This window comes from Ambystoma mexicanum, chromosome 3p (assembly GCF_040938575.1).
Source record: "Ambystoma mexicanum isolate Mex_15411 chromosome 3p, UKY_AmexF1_1, whole genome shotgun sequence".
Classification (NCBI taxonomy): Eukaryota; Metazoa; Chordata; class Amphibia; order Caudata; family Ambystomatidae; genus Ambystoma; species Ambystoma mexicanum.
This window is the reverse complement of record NC_090925.1, coordinates 519,393,950-519,414,591: the sequence shown is the minus strand read 5'-3', so window position 1 is coordinate 519,414,591 and position 20,642 is coordinate 519,393,950.

Genomic DNA, 20,642 nt, shown 5'->3' with positions numbered 1-20,642 from the left:
AGGGTTTTGAACTTTATCCTCGCAGCCACTGGGAGCCAGTGTAGAGATTTCAGTCCTGGAGAGATACGGTCCCTGGGCTTGAGGCCAAGGACAAGTCTCGCAGTTCTGTTCTGGATGAGTTGCAGAGGGCGGAGAGTGGAGGCAGGCAGATTAAGATAGAGGCTGTTACAGTAGTCCAGCTTCGAGAGAACCAGGGCTCGGGAGACAGTGAGCTTCTGGGGGAAGGAGAGGAAGGGAAGAATACCTCTGAGGAGGTGCAGCTGGTAGTGTGACCTCTTGGCGACGTCAGAAATATGAGGAGAGAAGGAGAGTGTGGAGTCGAAGATGACCCCAAGGTTTTTTGCCTTGCAGGTAGGAGCAGGGAGGGGGCCAAGGGAGGCAGGCCAGAGAGCTGCAGGGAAGGAGGGAGTGGGAGTACCGATGAGTAGAATCTCAGTCTTACTGGCATTAAGGCAGAGGTCATTGGCGGCACACCATTCTTGGTAGCAGACAGACAGTCAGAGATGAGGGAAGGAGAGGGGGAGGCTGAGGGTAGCCTGAAAATGAGCTGGGTATCGTCCGCATAGCACTGGAAATTAGGGCAGAGAGCGGCGATGCGGTGGGCAAGGAGTGCCAGATACTGGTTGAACAGCCTGGGAGAGAGATTAGATCCCTGGGGGACACCACAGGTGGAGAAAAAGATGTCAGAGAGGAAGGACCCCAGTTGGACCTGGGAGGGTCGATTTGAAAGAAAAGAGGTCAGCCACGCCAGAGCCTGACCAGTGATACCCAGGTTTTCCCGGAGACGGTTGAGCAGGATGGCATGGTTGACAGTGTCAAAGGCAGAGGAGAGATCGAGCAGAATGAGAACACACAGAGTGTTGGAATCGAGGTTCAAGAGCAGGTCTTCACGGATGTTCAGGAGAGCAGTTTCCGTGCTTCTGGCAGCTCTGAAGCCAGATTGATGGTCATGAAGACTACCAACAGATTCAGCATGGAGGTTAAGCTGGGAGATGGCCAGTTTCTCCAGGAGCTTGCCCAGGAAGGGAGTGATGGAGATAGGGCGATAGTTAGCCGGGCAGGAGGGGTCGGAGGAGGGTTTCTTGAGAAGAGGGTGCACAAGGGAGTGCTTGAGGGGGGAAGGGAAGACTCCAGAGGCGAAGGAGTGGTTGCAAAAGTCAGCCAGGGCAGGAGCCAGGGAGTTGATGTGGTCCTTGATAGTTTTGGAGGAACAGGGGTGAACCTGTTTAGATGCCACGGTGTCCTGAATGAAAAGTATCATGACATAGGCTTGTGATCTTTTGCCGCTGTCCAGGAGTGGGGATGACCAAGCGATTGTCCTTGAACAGATATCCATCCCTTGTCTTGAGTTTCCATCGATTGTTTCTCTTAAACTCCTTCCAGGTTTCAGAGGACTGAGTTTGAATTCGAATATCCTCCAGGAGTGTGATTGCTTGGGCAACAAATATTGTGTGGGGAAACATCTTAGGAAAAGTCCGATCTTCAAGGGTTTTGTAATCAGGACCTCTGGATAAGGCATCGGCTATTATGTTGTGTGTTCCACGGACATGATGGATTTGAAACTGATATTGAGCAAAAAAGAAGGCCCAACGGGCTTGACGACTGTTTCTGCATTCTAGGGATTGCAGGTCTTGAAGATTCCGATGGTCTGTGCGGACCTGTACTGGGTGTTTGGCTCCCAGGATAAGATGACGCCAATCAGTGAAAGCCTGGCGGATGGCTAGCAGTTCCTTTTCCAGGACGGAATAATGAGTTTCACTGGGAGTCAAGGTGCGAGAAAGATAGGTGATGGGTGTTCTAATTTATCATCAAGTTCCTGTTTTAGGACTGCCCCGATGGCGTAGTTGGAGGCATCAGTTTCCACAAGAAAAGGGCAATCAATGTCGGGTTGAGCTAAGATGGGAGCTTGTGTAAACTCTGACTTCAAGCGTTAGAAAGCCATATCTTGGGCTGAGGTCCACTGAAAGGGGGTAACCTTCTTTAGCAATGTAACAATAGGATGTACAATCTCCGAAAAGGTTGGTATACATTTCCGATAGAAGTTAGCAAGCCCCAGGATGGATTGAATTTGTTTTACAGTAGTTAGAACAGGCCAGGATAGAATGGAATCTACCTCTGAGGGTTCCATTCCAATGCCTTTAGGGCTAAGAACGAATCCGAGATAGTGAACAGTTGATACATGGAAAAAACACTTCTCAGGTTTAGCCAGGAGCTTATGTTCACGTAGACATTGTAAAACTGACTTTATGTGTTCTGCATGTTTCAGATGGTCCTTGGAGTAAATCAGTATGTCGTCCAGATATACAATGACGAAAAGGAACAGCATGTCAGAAAACACTTGCTCCTTCAAACGTTGGAAGACCGCTGGGGCATTAGCAAGTCCGAAGGTCATAACCAGGTATTCAAAATGGCCAAAAGGTGTTCTAAAGGCCGTTTTCCATTCGTCACCTTCCTTTATACGAATTAGATAGTAGGCACCCCTGAGATCTAATTTTGTGAATACTACTGCACCTATTACTGCTTCCAGGATATCCGAAATGAGAGGCAATGGGTAGCGGTCCTTGAGAGTACACTGGTTAAGGCCACAGTAATCTAGATATGGTCTAAGCTCTTTGGTATCTTTCTTGAGAACGAAAAATAACGAAGCGCCCGCCGGGGACTTTGATGGTCGGATGGTGCCATTTTCCAAGTTAGTATCCAGGTATTCCCGGAGGGCCCTTTTTTCAGGTTCTGATCAAATAAACATTCTTCCGAAAGGGATCACTGCTGAAGGTTCAGTATCGATGGCACAATCCTCAGGTCCTTGAGGAGGAAGAGCTTGAACTATGGCAGTCGAAAATACATCTGTGTAAGCCTGATAGGCCCTGGGAATTTGGATGATGTTAGAGACAATGACTGGATCTGTTGGATTTCTTGCAAGTTGTCAGAGGACTTTGGTACGGGATCTAGGAATAAGCAGTGGGACATACAGTGTTCAGAAGCAAGAAACAAGGAGCCTGCTGCCCAATTGATGTAAGGGTTATGCTTCTCTAACCAGGGTTTGCCTAGAACCATCGGATAGTGGGCAGATCGTATGATGTCAAATTTGATCCTCTCTCGATGGTGATTTATAGAGAGTAGGATCTCTTTGGTTTGAAGGGTTATGGGTCCTGAAGATAGGGGTCTTCCATCAATTGCCTCTACTGGTTGCATTGTCTCTCAAATTTCATGTGGAATTTTGTGAGTAGTGACCCAATCATGATCTAGGAATATACCTATGGCTCCGCAATCCACTAATGCCAGAATGGGGTAAGATTCTTTCTTGGAAGGCGATAGAAAGGCCTGAAGAATCACGAGCTTGTTTGGTCCAGGAGAGTTCAAGGAAGGAATTAATGTGGAGCAGACATCATTCTCCCGAAACTGTGCCCCATCTAGGATCGGGAGCCGGCGTTTCCTGAACGCTGTGGAGGAGCAATAGGGTACTCTCTGACAAGATGTTTATCGGATGCGCAATACATGCAGAGTCCAGTGTGAATACAGCGCATCCTTTCTTGTGGAGTAATGGGTCCACGGAATGCCCCCAGTTGCATGGGTTCTGGATCTGAGGTTGGAGAAACTGCAGGTTCTGGGCTAGAAGGATGGTCTGTGACAGCTTTTTGGAATGATGATTTCGACTTCTTTTTCTCTGCCTTTCTTTCCTGGATTCGAAAATCTATTTGCAAGGAAAGGTCCAAGAGGGCCTGGAAGGAATTATGGCAAACTACCCTGGCTAGCTCGTCCTTTATTTCTACGTTCAAGCCTCTGCGAAAGAGAGTGAAGCTAGCTTCCTGGGACCAATCCGCTTCCTTTATAAGTTGTTTGAAACAGGTGACATAGGTAAGCATATCCTGGGACCCTTATCGAAAATCAAGTAGACGTTCCTGAGCGCTGTAAACCTGCTCAGGACGATCAAACATGGCCCTTAGGGGTTCCACAAATCCATTGTAAACATCCAGGAGGGTGTCGCGCGAATTGACTAGGGGAGTTGCCCAGGTTAATGCGTTGCCAGTGAGGTGTGATATCATAAACCCCACTTTTGCTCTTGGGGTAGAAAAGGAGTAGGGCTTGAAGGTGAAATGCACCAAGCAAGAGTCAAGGAAGGCACAAAGGGTCTTTGGAGAACCATCATATTTGTCCACCACTCCTCCCAATAAAACACTTTCCTTGGTAGAAGAATCACAAGACAATACCAGCTGCTTTAAGGCAGCGTTCTCAGCCTTAAGGTTTTGAACTTCAGTGGTGAGTTCCTGCATGCCTCGCATGAGGTCTTGAACCGCGGCTTCCATCCCTGTATCGGTATCGATTTTTAGGCATCTCAATCCGTCACAAGTCTCTCCCCTTCTCACCTGTCTTTACTGTTTGCTTGCGACCTTCTTTTGTGACTTCTTCCGAACGGTGTGGGATTTGTATAACCTGCGCGCGGGTCTTCGTGTTCCAGCGTGCTTCATTCAGATTGTCCAGGAAGGAACAAAGTCCGCGCGTGGAGGCACGGAACCCGTGGCTCAAGCGCGGGTGAAAATCCAGGAAAGTTTTGGGTAAGTTGTGGGATGAAAGGAAAAGGAGGAGGAGGAAAACAAGGAACCGGGAATAGAGATCAGGAAAACAGCCCCGAGTGAACTCTGGCAGCACACGTCCAGCTACGGCGAGCAGTAGCGTTGAGACGCGAAGAGCCGCGGGGGCATGTCTGTTTTGTAGAACGTAGAGCGTGTAACGCAAAGACTGGTAAGCAGCGTTCCGCATCAAGCGGCCATGTTGGAAGGATTACTGAGTTCAATCCCTTGTGTGTCAGGGACCATGAAGTCCAGAAGGGACGCAGACGGCGGTTCATGATAATCTCTTGTTTCATTCTTCTAGATATATCTCAGTCAAGAGGAGGGGGGCCCAAACAGCCAACATCTGAAGTGTTTCCCTCGGACTGTTCAGGGGGGTAGAAGAAGGGCCTTCATGAAAGAATGGTACTTCACACATAAATGGCTGGAATACTCTCATAGTAATGATTCTGCCTACTGCTATGCCTGCCGGCACTTCAGTCTGCCCTCCTCAGGTGATTCAGTGTTTACATCTGAAGAAGGATTCAAAAACTGGAAAAAAGCAACTTACAAAGATGGTGGGTTTGTAGGCCATGACGAATCAGAATCACATACTATTGCTATGTTAGCACTGGCAGAATATGAAGTCAACTGCAAGCAAATGTTCTCTCTCATCCTCCTTAAATGCAGAATATAATAAAATAGTGAGGGAAAATAGAGAGTACATTAAAACTGTTGGAGAAACCCTGCTCCTCACAGCTACGCAAAATATTGCAGAGAGCACAGAAGCCCAGAATAAAGGAAATGTACTCGCTATTATGGAACTGCTAGCCAAGCATGATCACACAGTCAAAAGAAAAATGACAAGTCAAAAAAATGCAACATACCTTGGGCATAGTACACAAAATGAAATAATTGATTGCTGGGCCGAAAATGTCCGCACCTCTGTAATTAATGAAGTTACACAAAGTGGGGCTTTCAGCATTATGGTAGACGAGACCAAAGACCTTGCTAAGAAGGAACAATGTCCTTGGTAATTCGATATTATTACAATTGCTCAATATGTGAAAGTTTCCTCACATTTGAAGCAGCAGAGCGACTGGATGCTGCAGCGCTTTCACAGAAAATTATTCAAATAATGCAGAAGTATGGCCTTGACTATAGAAACCACCTAGTAGGGTAGGCATATGATGGTGCCTCTGTCATGAGTGTAAGTAACACAGGAGTGCAGGCACACATTAAATCAGAGGCCCCATTAGCTTTTTATGTTCACTGCAATGCACATTGCTTACATTTAGTATTAGTTGACAGTTTAAAATGCGTCCCTGAAGCCTATTGTTTCTTTTCTCTTCTGCAGAAACTGTATGTGTTTGTGTCAGGGTCATATGTGCATCAAAGATGGCTAGAGGTTTAGAGGGACATGTTTCCGGGAGCCCCGAGAGAGTTTCAAATGTTGATAGACACGCTAAGCCTGTAGGTACAATGCTTGCAAGACAGTGAGGGACAGACTGCCAGCCCTCATACGTCTACTAAAAGAAATATCTGAAGAGAGAAATGGGGACAGAGCTGTAGAGGCAAGAGGTCTATTTGCCCAAATAGATTTAGAGTTTGTTGACCTCCTTTTAACATTCACAAATGTTTTTTGTGAGATAAAACATCTGTCAGATATTTTACAGTCCCCATAACTCAATTTGGGTGCAGCATTTAACCTTGAAGATTCTCTTGTTGACACATTAACCCCTTAAGTGCCAAGGACGAGGTATCTCGTCCTTGGGATTACTTCCAGGGTGCAAAAGACGAGATAGCTCATCCTTTTTGGCACCTTGTTTTGAGCGATGCCTGCAAAGCAGGGATCGCTCAAAACTGTAATCCAAACCCCGGGCTATGTAAGGGGGAGGTCCTCCCTCACTGCCAGGGGGCTGGATTACCTTCAATGTCACGTCGGCGTGCGTAATGCACGCCGGCGTGAAAGTAATTTTCACAGCGGCTGCCATTTCAGGCTGCCGCAGTGAACATGAAAGGTAAGTCTCCACCTCTCTCCCCCTCGATCTCCGGCTGTATTACAAGCCGGAGATCGAGGGAGGTGTCATTGGAAAGGGGAGATTCTCCCCTTTCCAACGACACCTTTTGTGAAAGCATTGCTGGGCACAGATTGGGCGCAAAGCGCTCGATCCGCGCCCAGCAATGCCCACTAGACACCAGGAATCTGTCTGAGAAGCGGGGGGATGTGGGGGGTTCTTACAGTAAGCAGCCCCCTCCCCCCGGCACCCAAAGCATGGGGGCACATATGGATAACCCTGGTGGCAGATGGCTGATCATCTGCCCCCAGGGAGGTGGGCAAATTGAATTAAAAAAATAAAAATAAAAAAAAATGCAATTGAGGGTGGGGGCCACTAGACACCAGGGATTCTTTTTTACACATGAAAGGGTGGTGGCCCTCCTGCTCCCACACCAAGTGGAAAGGGGGGCAACCCCCTGTAACCCTCCCTAGGGGCAGATTTCTGGGGTACATGAGGGGGCCCCCCATCCAATTGGAGAGGGAGGGCCACCAGGAATAAGTGTGCAGGCCCCCCAAAGGATGGGGCCTGCAGGTTAGGGCCCCCCTGGGGGCAGATGACTGATCATCTGCCCCCAGGGAACGGAACAAAATGAAAAAAAAAAGAAAACAAAAGGGAGATTTGGGTGGGCCACTAGCCACCAGGGATTTATTTTACGGAAAAGGGGGGTGGCACTCTCCCCCTCACCCCAAGGGGAAATGGGGGTACCCCTTGTAGCCCTCCCTGGGGCAGATATCTGCTCCTAGGAAGGGGCATCTGACCCCAGGGTGGGCTGCATGAGATGCCCCCCTCTTATCCGCCCCCAGGGAGGGCTGATTGAGATGCCCCCCCCCTTTCATTTAGTGTGGGGAGGAGAGGTCCACCCCCCTTTACATTGGAAAATTCCCTGGAGTTTAAGGGTGCCCCTCAGCCCGCCCTAAAGTGTAGTGTACCATTTTCGATTATTTCTTTGTTTACCAAACTTCCCTTGGTGCGGATGGGCACATTGGTGTGCCACTCTGGCCCCAGGGTGCCCAAACCTTACTGCCCCACCCACTGGGGGGCCTGTCCCACAATTTTTGGTGGCCCTCTTCGCCCCACCCCAAATGGAGGGGGGGTGTACCTCACACAGTTATTTGTAGGAGGCCTGCATGAGGTGCCCCGCCACCCATTTGGGGTGAGGGGGGGAAGAGGGCCACCACAAAATGGTGGACAGGCCCCCCCAATGGGTGGGGCAGTAGGTTTTGTGCACCCTGAGGGCAGAATGGCACACTATTGGGGCCCATCTGTGCCACGGGGAGTTTGGTAACCAAAGGAAAAAAGTGAAAATGGTAGACAGCATTTTAGAGGGGCTGTGGGGCACCCCAAACCGACGGGGAATTTTCTAATGGGAAAGGGTGGTGGCCCCCTCCTCCCCCACCCACAATGGCATGGGGGCCATGTCATGCAGCCCTCCTTGGGGGCAGATATCTGCTCCTAGGAAGGGACACCTGACCACAGGGAGAGCTAGATGAGATGCGTCGCCCCTCCAATTGGGGTGGGGGTGGAGAGGTGCACCCCCCTTCACAGTACAAAATTCCCCGGTAGTGTAGGGTTCCCCTCACCCCCCCCCCCACCAAAGTGCAGCCTGCCATTTTCAATTTTTTTGTTTTGTTTACCAAACTTCCCTTGGCACAGATGGGCACATTGGTGTGCCAATCTGGCCCCCGGGTGCCCAATCCCTACTGCCCCATCCATTGGGGGGCCTGTCCGATGTTTTGGGATGGGCTTCTTCCCCACCCCAAATGGAGTGTGGGGGTGCATCTCATGCAGCCCACCCTGGGGGCAGATATCTGCCCGTAGGAAGGGGCAAATGTGTTTTCACTGGGGGGGGTGAGGTTCAGTAGGCCACCAGGGATGGCTTGCAAGGGGGGGCATGCTTGGAAAGTATGAGTGTAGATTTGTTTTTGCTGGGGTGACCGTAGGTAACACATGTTTTTTGTTTTGTTTACAGCTTTTTTTTTACGCAAGCAGCTGCAACGTTATGTGAGTACTGTTTTTTATTATTCTATGGTTAGGGCCCACTGTCAATGGGGTGGGTGAGACTGGGGCTGGATTGTTGGTGTGGGTGAGAATGGGCCGTCTGGGCAGATATTTTTGTGGGCTGGGACACAAATGCAGGGGCTGGCCACAAATTGCCCCCCATGCCAGCATAACATTGGTGTTTCCCTGGGAGCAGATGCCTCCCCTGTGGGTTGTCCATCTGCAAGCCCAGGCTCCACCTCTGGCTGTGCTTTGTTACAGATGTTACCTCCGGGGAGGAATGGGGATCCTGCCGGGGCTCCCTGGAGCTGCCACTGTGCTTAGGGGACGGTACACCCAGATGGTACATGGATGTCCAAGGCCAGGGACATCGCCTCCAACCGTCCTGGAGTTGTGGCTGGGCTGCATTACAGCTTTTCCCTTCGGGGAGTTATTGGCACACTGCCAGGATTCCGTGGTGGGGAGAAGCTGTAACGCAGGGCAGCCAGAGCTCCAGCAAAGTTGGCGGTAATATCCCTGGCCTTGGGCACCCTTCTCCCATGTGGGTCTTTGTCTGGAGTTATGGGTAATAAATTCTGGGCCGCTTCGCGCAAGTCAGACCTCTGTGCATTCCCACGGGTGTCCTCTTTTGGGAAATGCATGGGGTTCCCTGTTTTCCTTGCTGGCTTTGACACCCTAGGCCCAAATCTGTAGGTTGCCCACATGAACAAAATGTGCTGTGCCGAAAGGCTTGGGGTTACCAGTGGGTTACCCTTTTCCTTTTGTGCCCCGGTAGGTGCACCCACACATGTGAGGTACCGTTTTCGTCGGGACACCTGTGGGAAAGCGGGAAGGTATGACATCTGTTGTTGGCACGTGTCTCGTGAGTGGACAGAGCGAAATGTCTCTGAAATTGGCTGTAAGCACAAAAGTAATGGGTGGAAGGTTTTGAATGAATCTGAACCACTGGCATTGCTCTGGGCAACCTTCCACACACCGTTTTTTAGCCTGTCTGTGCCATTGCAAAAGGGATCCAGCCATATGCAAATCAGGCAGGTACTGCCACCAATGGTAGTAGTAGAGCCCGAACTGCTAGGCCAGGTCCCCTCTGCACGGAAACACAAGCAACCCCAGACATGTTTCGGCCGGTTTATAGTGACTATTTCGAATGTCATTTTTTTGAATGTGATTTTCTCGAATCGATTTTGCCGAATATTTTTTTTTTAACATTTTATGTTTAAAATGGGGGGTTCCCCCACAAAACCCTGTTTTTTTTAAACATTTTTTTTACTTACGAAACCCAAAAAAAATATAAAGCAAAAAATAATACATTCGAAAAAAACATTTCAACAAAATGTTTGAGAAAATTGCATTTCGAAAAAATGCATTCAAAAACATGACCGGATCCCATTTCGGCCTTGTTGGGCCTCCTCAGTGAGGAGCAGCTTGGTTTGCTATGGCGCAGCGAGCAAGGGACCCACGTCTGGGCATACCCTCTCTCACATAGTGAGACAAACTGTAAGCACAAAAGTGATGGGTGGAAGGTTTGCATGACTCTGAACCACTGGCATTGCTCTGGGCAACCTTCCACACTACCGTTTTTTAGCCCGTCTGCGCCATTGCAAAAGGGGTCCAGCACCTCACTGAGGAGGCCCAACAAGGTCGAAACATGTCTGGGGTTGCTTGTGTTTCCGTGCAGAGGGGACCTGGCCTAGAAGTTCGGGCTGGGCTGCTACCATTGGTGGCAGTACCTGACTGATTGCATATGGCTGGACCCCTTCGAAACAGCGGTTATGGCTAACACAAGCATAAATTAATACATGTAATTAACAGTGAAGTATTCAGGATAAGTCCAATATTCTGTTACTGGAAATAGCCAAGTATACATGAATTAATGCATGTATTTAGGTTCATTCAAACTCCTTACTGGCAATAGTTTCAAGGTAAGACAAGAGATTCTTTGAGAATCCATTAGAAATTAACAACCAGCATAGTTTGGCTCCTGACTTTCTGAGCCACTGTGCTTTAGAACATGTGATATTAAGCTCCTGACCACATGTGTAAACCATCCACAGTTTAAATCAGTGCTTCCTGAGGTAGACCAAAATGTGAGTGCCACTGTTACCCACATTGCTTGCAAGTGGAGGTCATCCAATACATATGAATGCTGTGTGCACAAACTTGTACCTTGAGGCATAATGTGGTATATTTTCAGCTCTGTGGGCCCCGATTGTGATGCTAGCAGTGGCGGATTTCGCACAATTTCAGGCTTTCTGAACTCAGGATTTGCTGCTAATCTTCTTTTGATGTGCGTTAGGAAGCAAAGTGGTGAAGGAAACAAAATGTGCATGTCAGATTTCTGCAAGGACATGGGCATTGGCTCATTCTGCCTTGCACTCCTGGAACCAGAGGTATCCATCATTTTGTCTTGACTGTGGAAGCTCCCTGCAGCCCAGGGTGTGAGCTAAGGCATGTTTCATCTTGTGTCTGGCTTTGTGACTGGAGGGTCAGCTGTTTCACTAGCTGGTGTGTTGGTCTCATGGGAGACACCTGGACATAGTTGTTGCTTTCAACGTTCTCTGAGTGGTTTCCTTTTCCTTGACTTGCTGTCATGGCGAGCCGTGGCTTTTGCAGCATAAAATAGAAAGTCCAAATATTAGCAGCAGTCCACAACACAAAGCACTTGGTGAATAAGTCAGAGTTTTAATGAACGTTTCCAGCGTGGTTAGTCCTTTTCAAAGAAGTTTTGTGGCAGCCATTGTAACCACAGAAAAAACAGTACTCATTCCAGTTAACTGTGAGCTGTCGATTAAAGTGTGCATGGCCTCTTCCATTGTATCTTCGGAGGCTAGTAGAGATGCAATCTGTTTGACCACTGCAGAGTGTTCTTCAAGATGTGACTTCAGTGCTGCACACTTTTAGACTCATGTTTTGCAGGTGTGGCATATGGAAGCTTAATTTTGGAAATACTAGTGGTTTTAACTTGAGACTAGGTCAGCGTAGGAATTTAAATTGTGATGGCCTGGGTGGATTCAGAATAAACCCACAGCAACTACCTTATGTACTCACAGTAACTAGGGTTGGAACCCCAATTGCAACATGACACCAGGACTCATTGAATTGCACCAGATATGAGCCATTAGATAAGCTGTGTAGGTGACTGAAAAAATGCAATTGAATGAAAATAAAGTGTGCTTTTAGTGTTACTGTAACAGGAATTCACTGGTGCAGCATGCGCGCAAACTATGCGAGTGGAGCCTTTGCATTTACGTAATGAGTACAGTGTTATTTCAGGACTTGAAGGTGACCCACATGCATGTGAATAAGGCACTACATAGTCTTCCCTGATCCAAGTGTCATTAGCCAAGTGCACATTACCCCAGGAATGCAGTTCCTGACATACCATGGAAGGTGTCCCCTGAAGAGGAATATTTAACACACCATGCAAAATCCAAATAGTCAAGCCTGGTACCCAGGCAGATGATGCTGCAAAACGTTTTGTAAGTACACTAAGCAGCAAGAACGTAAAGCCTGACATTGCCTGAGATATGGCAACCTTGGACAAGTTAAGTGCATTTATTTGTTCTGGCCATGAAATTACATTCCAATCTGGGACTCCTCTGCTAAGTGTGTCCAGAAAATCTGTTGCCACAGAAAGACTTACTGCGACTTCTTGGTTGCTTCTAATCATAGGTCATTCTGAACCAATCCACATCTCTTAGCGCATAGAAGCCCTGCTCTAGCGCTTGATCATTAAAATCGGATGCATGAAATCCTAGTCGCACTCCCTCACTTTCAGTCTGCAGGATTTGCTTCATTGCTTGTGAGCAAGTGTACGTTTTACCTGTTATTGACGCTTGTCCCACCTCACAAGGGTTAGAGGTGGTGCAGGTAGCTGATCTCCTGACACACCCACTCTGTGCGCACCTCAGAACAGTAGCTGACTACATGATAGCTGTCCAATTCTCTTCTTTTATGAAGTTATCTAGAGATTGTATCACTTCACTGAGGTGATCCTGCGAAAGCATTCCTTGGCACAGCTTACCTATGGATATAGCTTGTGTCAGGGAATTGTTTTTTTTTAATAAACAATTTTTATTATTTTTCAGTATACAAACATCACAGCACACAGGACAGTGAAAGTTATAAATGTCCAAACGCCATATACATCAATCATGTATTTACCACTGCCATCTCCTTCCCTTCCCCTCATAACTCAACCATACTCCGTTGCACCTTCAGTCCTATTCTTCCAAGGGCACCCCCTCCTTCCATGCTCCCAGAGGTATCATGTTCACTTGGACTGGCCCGGGTGGGCTCGGTTAATGTGGCCACTAGCTGTCTCCAGGCCATCAGCGTTCCCACTTCATCATCCTCCCCCCTGTAGGCCGCTTCATACCATGCTGCTGTTTCCGCTTCAGCCAATTTCAGAAGGTCATGCCACCACACCTCTACCCTGGGTCTCTGACAAACCTTCCACCCCTTAGCTATTCTGCGTTTGGCCAGAATATAAGCCAAGTCCTTAAGTTTGCACACATGCTTCATTTTACGTGGTCTGGTAAATCCTCCCATCATGCACGCCCACACTGATTCTACGTCTAACTTTATACCTTTCTCAGAGAAGCGGTGGGTAACCTCCCCCCAGAATTTCCAAATCTCTGGACATGCCCAAAACATGTGTATCATCCCCGTGTTTACTTCCCCACATTTGGGGCACGTTTGTGTTTCTGTGCTCTTAAATCGGGCTAGCTTTTGAGGGGTCATGTACGCCCTATGGGTTACATATAGCTGAATTTGTTGTAATCTCGCGTTTCTGGACACCACCTTGTGGTACCACTGTGCTCTTTCCCATTGCCTGTCCTGCATGGGTTCCCCCGCGTCCTCCTCCCACTCCCGTCTCAACTGGGTCACCTCTTTCTCCACCGTGAACATTACAAGTTCATAAAACCGGGATACCTCATGCCCTCCTTCCGAGATATCATATATTGTCTGTATGGCCAAATCTGGTTGGTCTTCTAGTACTATTTCTGACCATGTAGCTCTTATCTGCCTTACCAGTCTGGTGTAGGTAATATACTGCCCAGGGTGTACTCCAGTTTCTTCTATTAGTGTTGTGAATTCCAGTGCCCTCCCACCCCAGCACATCTCCCAGTGTTGCTATGCCCACCGGTTCCCAGTATCTACATATCGTCTTTCATAGTTGTGCTTCCACTACCCTCAGCGCCACTAGCTGCACTTGGGGGGAGCACAGAGTCAGGTTGCACAGAGAACTGTTGTTTGGGAGAAAGATGTTTATGCCTGCTCTGCACACACTCCCAGCCCCCTCTAGGGAGGAGCAACTGCTGGCGACAAAGCTGCTGAGGGAATCCCTCCAGGTGGAAGCTGTGCAGGTCAGTCCTGAGACCACTCAAAGCAGGATATTGGGACCTGGAGAAGATCCACGATAAGACTGAGTTTGGCCCGGTCTACATACCAGCAGTGCAAGTAATCAGATTAAAAGGTGCCAGAAAAGCTGTCCTGCCTGCAATACTACCCAAGAGAGGCACCAGACAGGTTTCTGTGGATTGAAACCCGCTCCAGATGGTTACCGTGATGTATCCATGCAATCATCCTCTTCCAGTTGAGGAGCCCGCAGCAGAAGAAAAGATGTAGATCCGACAAATGATGATGATTGGCATTCAATATGAGGAAGAATATGCCACGCTGGACTACAAATCCACAATTCGGGGTAGTATTGCAGACCTGTCAATTTGGAAACAGAAAGACTTTCTTGTTGCTAAAGTAATGAAATAATTATTTTTGACAGACTTTCTGAAACTGTGTTATATAATGCTGGCAGTATATTTCCTTCTACTGTGGCTGAGCCTCACTGTGTTTCTCATCTCACTGACTTCGGGGCATTTTTTTTTTATGGCAAGGTTTCCACTCTGCCTGCAAGCAAAGAAGTTGTTCTAAAGCCTTTAAGTTTTTCACACATGTTAGAGAAAAGAGAGCTTCAAAAGCCAGGAACTCCATCCTCAATACAAATGTTTCCTCTAACCATGGGTCATGTGTGGATGCCATCACTTAAGACGTTTAATGGCCCAGCCAAGCAGCTGCAAGTTCACACTTTTTCTGTGATTGATGAATCCAGACTGTTTGCATCCAGTAATCCTGTCTCCAGAACATATAGCGAACTTTTAAGAACTAGGCTCCAGACATTTGCGCAAAATGCATTGTTTGATGATGTTGAGGATCTCCATGAGATGGGGCTCCATGTGTGTTATGTGCGATATTAAAATGCCTTTATACTTGTCAAGTGTGAGCCCATCCGGTGGCCTAAATACACTTTCTGGGAACACTGTGCAGTGCCTTTCCAAACCGAAAGTCCTGGATTCCATCCAAGCACAGTTCCCCTATATTTCACCGAGACCATACCAAGCAGGGGATTACATGTTTGAAAATCAGTATAAGTTCCCTCCAGAGCCAAATGATGCACAGCACATGTATGTTGCAGATTCAGATGTTTTTAGCAGAGAATACTTTCCAAACATGACTGAACAAATATGGCAGCAAACGGTCCCTCTGGTCTACTTGGAGTCAGCAGATATGGCAAATCGAAGGTGCTCACACATTAGACACGGCATGTAGCAATAATAGGAACTTGAGCTTTTACCCTGAATGGAAGCAGGAAAAAGGTGAGTTCTGGAGTGCGACCTATAGAGAAGAAAAAGAACAACATGGCACCAAGCATATTACCTATGCAATAAAAGAAAAGCAGGAACCAGTGTGGGCCAGTATAGGGTTTGGAATTCCCACAACACTTCCCTGACACAATGGGGTGGAAGACATGGCGCAAGGCATGCCAGGTCTTACCATTCAATACAGAGTGGCGTGGTAAATTATTTAAACTTCTGCTAACTAGATGCACATGGTGTACCCAGTTACCCCCATCGAAAGGATGCATTTAGTCAGGCACAACATTATTGAGTGGTTTACCCTTCCTATGAGCCCATTTCACCTCTGGATGAGATATTTTTTTTTTTTTTAGAAAAGTGCAACTCTGATCCCTAAGCCTCTAATGCCCTTCTTGGGGCCCGCCCTGCAAAAGCTGGACCATCATCAGCTAGTTGAACCTAGATCAGGAGTCCACTATTACTAGAATATATTTGTACTTATGTATTGCTGGTAGTGGGCCTATATGATCCACATATTGAATTGCAAAAGGCGAGGTTGCCTTTCTTAAAGGAGCCTCTTTAGGTTTTTTTTTCTGTGGTCCACAGTTGTCTTCAGACATGTGTCACAGTTTGCTATGTATATTTAACCTGTTGCCTTAATCCTGGCCACCAATACATGTCATGGAACAGCTGTGCAGTTGCAGTAACGCCAAAATGGGTAGACCCAAGTCCAGCATGGAAATACTGAGCACGTACATGGTATTTAGTAGCTCAGAAAAATCGAAAGGAGATGAATGTTCTAAGTTTAAAACCCCCTTGAATGATGCTGCCCTTCCTCCTAGTAGTAGCTCATGCGGGTTAAAATGCATATTACTAAATACAAGATCTCTCCTCAAACATGCCTTAGATATTGCTACATATATAACACTCCACGACCTGGACATATGTGCACTGACCGAGACATGGAACGATGCTGCGGCAGGTCCACCTCTGCTCTTGGCCATATCCGTGGATTATGAAATTCTTCTCCAGGACAGATCAGAGGGGAAAGGAGGTGGCGTTGTGTTTATTTTTTTGTAAATCATTGGATATATGGAGAGCTGACACCGTAGATGTGGCTGGCTGTGATATTATTCATCTAAAAGTCAGAACAGATGCTGAAAGCACTACGAACATGATCCTCGTTTACATACCTCTTATAGCTATTCCTGACTTTTCTAATCAATTGTGTAATTTACTCCTTGCCATATTGAAACTCAATACCAGAGCTCTCCTCCTAGGAGATATTAACTATTCGCTGAATGATGCGAAGGACAACCGTGCACCATCACTTGTGGATGCTCTTACAGATTTAGGCTTTGAACAGTTTGTGAAAACCGCCACGCACGACAGAGGTAATACGCTCGACTGGCTGGCAGGTTATAATATCACCCTAACTAACCAGGATGTCTGCCCATGTCCCTGGTCCGATCACTGCTTCATTCACTTATATGTGAGAAGCAGATTATGAATAAGAAACTGCCCAGCTTTATGGCACTATGCAGAAATATAAAAAAACTCACATCCAAAGCCCTTAACCCATGGCTTGCACCATTGCAGCAGGACTTGGACTCTCCCTCTGTGGATGCAATTGTGGAGGTATACCAATGTACATTACAGAAGGCTGTTAATGCCCTAGCTCCAATGAAAACTAAGAAAGTTATCTAAAGGGAGAATAATAGATGGTTTACCCCGGAGTTACAAGCAGTCATGAGTGAAAAAATGAAAAAGATTTACAAGTGGAAAAATTCTCTGACGGAATGTGATAAAGGCACATATAAAGCTGCTGTGAAGAGCTTCAAGACAGCTGTCATCTTGGCTAAAAAAATCACACCTTGATGACCAAATCGAGAAAGAACACTCACAACCCAGGGAACTATTTAAAACCTTTAAGGAGCTGGAACAACCGAATCAAGATAACACAGAAGAAGTTATAAAGGACACCGAGTGGTGCTTTCAAAATTCAAGATGCCTTTTTTTTATAAGATAGTTACTATTAAAGATAAGATTGAAATACGAAGAACACAATAAGTCCTAAAGACATGGAAACCATGACTGATACGAAAAAAATATAGAAGCCAGAAGAACAGTTTTTTTTTTTTTTTTAGAAGAACAGTTCTATTTTAAGCCTGTGAGCGAATCTGAACTCTCACTAGTTATAGAAAAATGAAAGCCCACTGTTAAGGCTCCACAATCCGGCATCCTTGCTTAGACAAACCAAGAACATTTGCAGCTATGAAGCGGAATGTAGCCGCTCCGTTCCTTCGCCAGTGGAGGTTGCCCCGGAAACGAGCTGCAGCAACGCTGGCATTCCGAAAGTCCATTGTCCCGACTAGCGCTTCTACATGGTCATGTGATCTGGGTCAGCTGCCTGCTGCCACTGATCCTGCCCCCACCGGCAGTTTAAAAACCTAGCAGTGCGGGAGTTTGCTGCTTCTGATCGCAGCTACTTTCTTTTACCAGCGTTCTGGTAATTTTCCAGTGTTTTGACTCCTGCATGCTGAACACTGCCTTTTGCCTCTGGTCTTGCTACCTTCTCTGGCATAGCTCTCAACCAATTGTCTTGCAAAGGCGGGTGAAATCACCCGATTTTGTTTCTGGCGGGTGAGACGCCCATTGGAATTAATCGGCGTCCAGGAGGCCTGGCGGGTGAGTCAGCCCTTTGCAAGGCGGGTGACACCCGCCAAAAGCGGGTGAGTTGAGAGCTATGTCTCTGGACTCCCGGCTCCGACTCCTGCAAGCCATACAGACTGCCTCTTTTCCTCTGGCCCCATTTCCTTGTCTACCACATTTCCTTGTCTACCTTGTTTTTTGATTCCTGCTTGCTTACGGCCTGCCTCTAGCCTCCAGTCCCAGCTTCTACCCTGATATCCCGGCGCCGACTCCTGCCTGCCTTACAGATTGCTTTTTGCCAACGTTTACCTGATTTCCCGGCTCCGACTTCTGCCCGCCTCACAGGTTGCTTGTCATTCATCCCTGTGGTTCAACAATCGCATTCTGACTCTCAAGTGCAACTCCTCATTTGACCGCTCTGTGCTTATGCAGTCAGCCACTGTTCATCATTTATTGTCATCTGTGTGCCTTGCAAAGACTCCTTGGCCTTTCTGGTAACTGTGCACCTTCAGGACGCACTGCGGATACCATCTATTGTGCACCATTCCGGTTCTAGCGTGACCCTTATACCAATCAGGCTCAGCATTCCCTTACTAACTGCCCTGTTTATTTTGTTTTCCTTGTCGTTTGTTCTGGACTAATTTCTTCACCAATTTCTCAGCTTCATCCTCGCCACAAATCTGCACCCGGTACGGAAGTATCATTACGTTCCCTTGTTGTTCACTACCATTATAGTTCAACAGGTGAATATTTCTTGTTATATTCTAGGTCATTAAGGCTAGGAGGTTCCGTCCACACACCCCATTCATTCTGAAACACACGAGAGCCTTTGTTTTCACTGGATATTTATCATCTTGTCATTCTTTTGCAGCCTGGTTCCGTGGCAGTGTGTTGTACCGTCTCTTTTTTGTGTGATTTGTCCCTCTGGCTGTTTACTATACCAAGCAGAGGGGTGTATCATAAAAATAAAATAAAAAATAAAATAAAAAAAAAGAGTTCCCTCAAGCGAGGAGGCCTGGGTTAAGGAATAACCCAGGCTCTTCAATCAAGGCCATCCTGTCCAAGAAACCAGCACTCATCTACTCCTCGGGAACCACTGGTTCGGTGAGTAACAGAATCAAAAGCCATGGAAGCATCTGACACGCTGGCCATGTTGATGTAGATGGTCGCAGACCTCTGCACAGATAGGTCTGCTGCTCATGATGCATTACGTCACAGGATTGATGTCTTACAGGACTTGGCCCATTCCCGTGCCCGGGGGATAGGGGGGACATGTCTGGGGCTACGGCTTGGGGGTCTGGTTACCATTTACCCAGAGAGGAACCCACACCAGTTCTGATGTCCACCCAATTCCCATTGGCCCCCCCTGAAAGGTTTTCGGGTGATCCCAAACAATATTGCACGTTTATAAATCAATCTAAACTGCACTTCTTATGTCACCCCTCCTCTTTTCCAAACTCCACGACAAAGGCAGCTTTTGTTTTGTCTTATCTGGGGGGTACCACGGCAGCCTGTGCAAATCCTCTTTTGGACACCAATAGCCATATGTTGTATGACTGTGTCGCTTTAATAACTGCCATGAATACAGTATTTGATACACGGTACAAAACCCTGGCTACTGACCTTGAGTTCTTGAACCCCTGTCAGGTGACCACCCCTCTGTTGACATACCTGGCCAGGTTTAATCAGTTGGCCGGGGAAACGGATTGGCCTGAGGAGAAGGTGGCGGTCCTCTATAAATGACTCTGTAGACCTCAAAGACACATTTAGCCACTGTCCCTGTGGTTCCTATCTTGTTCTCTGATCTGCTGGATTTGGTTCTGCAAATCGATTCACAACGTTATGAGCACAGAGGTGAGCGAAAGCCAGTGTCGCCAACCACCACGGTACATGAACCGGTGGCTTTTTCCTTTTCCACCCCTGTGCCCATGCACCGGCCATTCGTAGCCCTCGACGCAAGCCCAGAGAGAATACTGTTGTTCCCATAACCTTTGCATGTACTGTGGTTCCTCTGAACATCTCCAGGAATGCCCCAAAAAACCTGTTCGGAAGACCGGAAACGCAAATACCCAGCGATAGACTGAGTCCCTATTCCAGGTGTACCGCCCATGGACTCCCATGAATGCACTCCTTTCACCCTGCTTATGTTTTTTTTCAGTAGCACCCACTAGTTCCTTCGCCGCTCTGGCGGTCATCGACTCTGGAGCGACGGGAAATTGCATGGATCTCCAATATGCACTCTCCTCTGGCAAACCCACCATTACTAAGCCGAATCCAGAGGCAGTGAAGGCCGTGGACGGCACTGCTCTGGTCTCAGGGCTGGTGACACAGCAGACCATTGAGCTCCGCATGAGCACGGAGGGAGGTCATATTGAGGTCATCTCCTTTGACCTCATCACCACCCCCCAATTTAAGGTAATTCCTGGCCTTCCATGGCTACATTATCACCCTGCGATAGACTGGGGCTCGCGATTGGTCACATTCCCTTCCTCTGTATGCAGTGACGGCTGTTTTCAAGCTCACAGTGTTACCCAAAGAACCCCCGTGCCATGACATGACCTCCACTTTGTCACTTATTGGTTCGGTTATTACCACACCTGTTCCCGACATTCTGGTGGAATATCTGGCCTTCTGGGATGTTTTCGATAAGGGTAAGACGGAATGTCTGCCTCCACATCGGCCCTGCGATTGCCCGATCAATTTAGTGCCAGGGTGTAAGATACCTGCTGGTAGAGTGTATTCTCTCATCC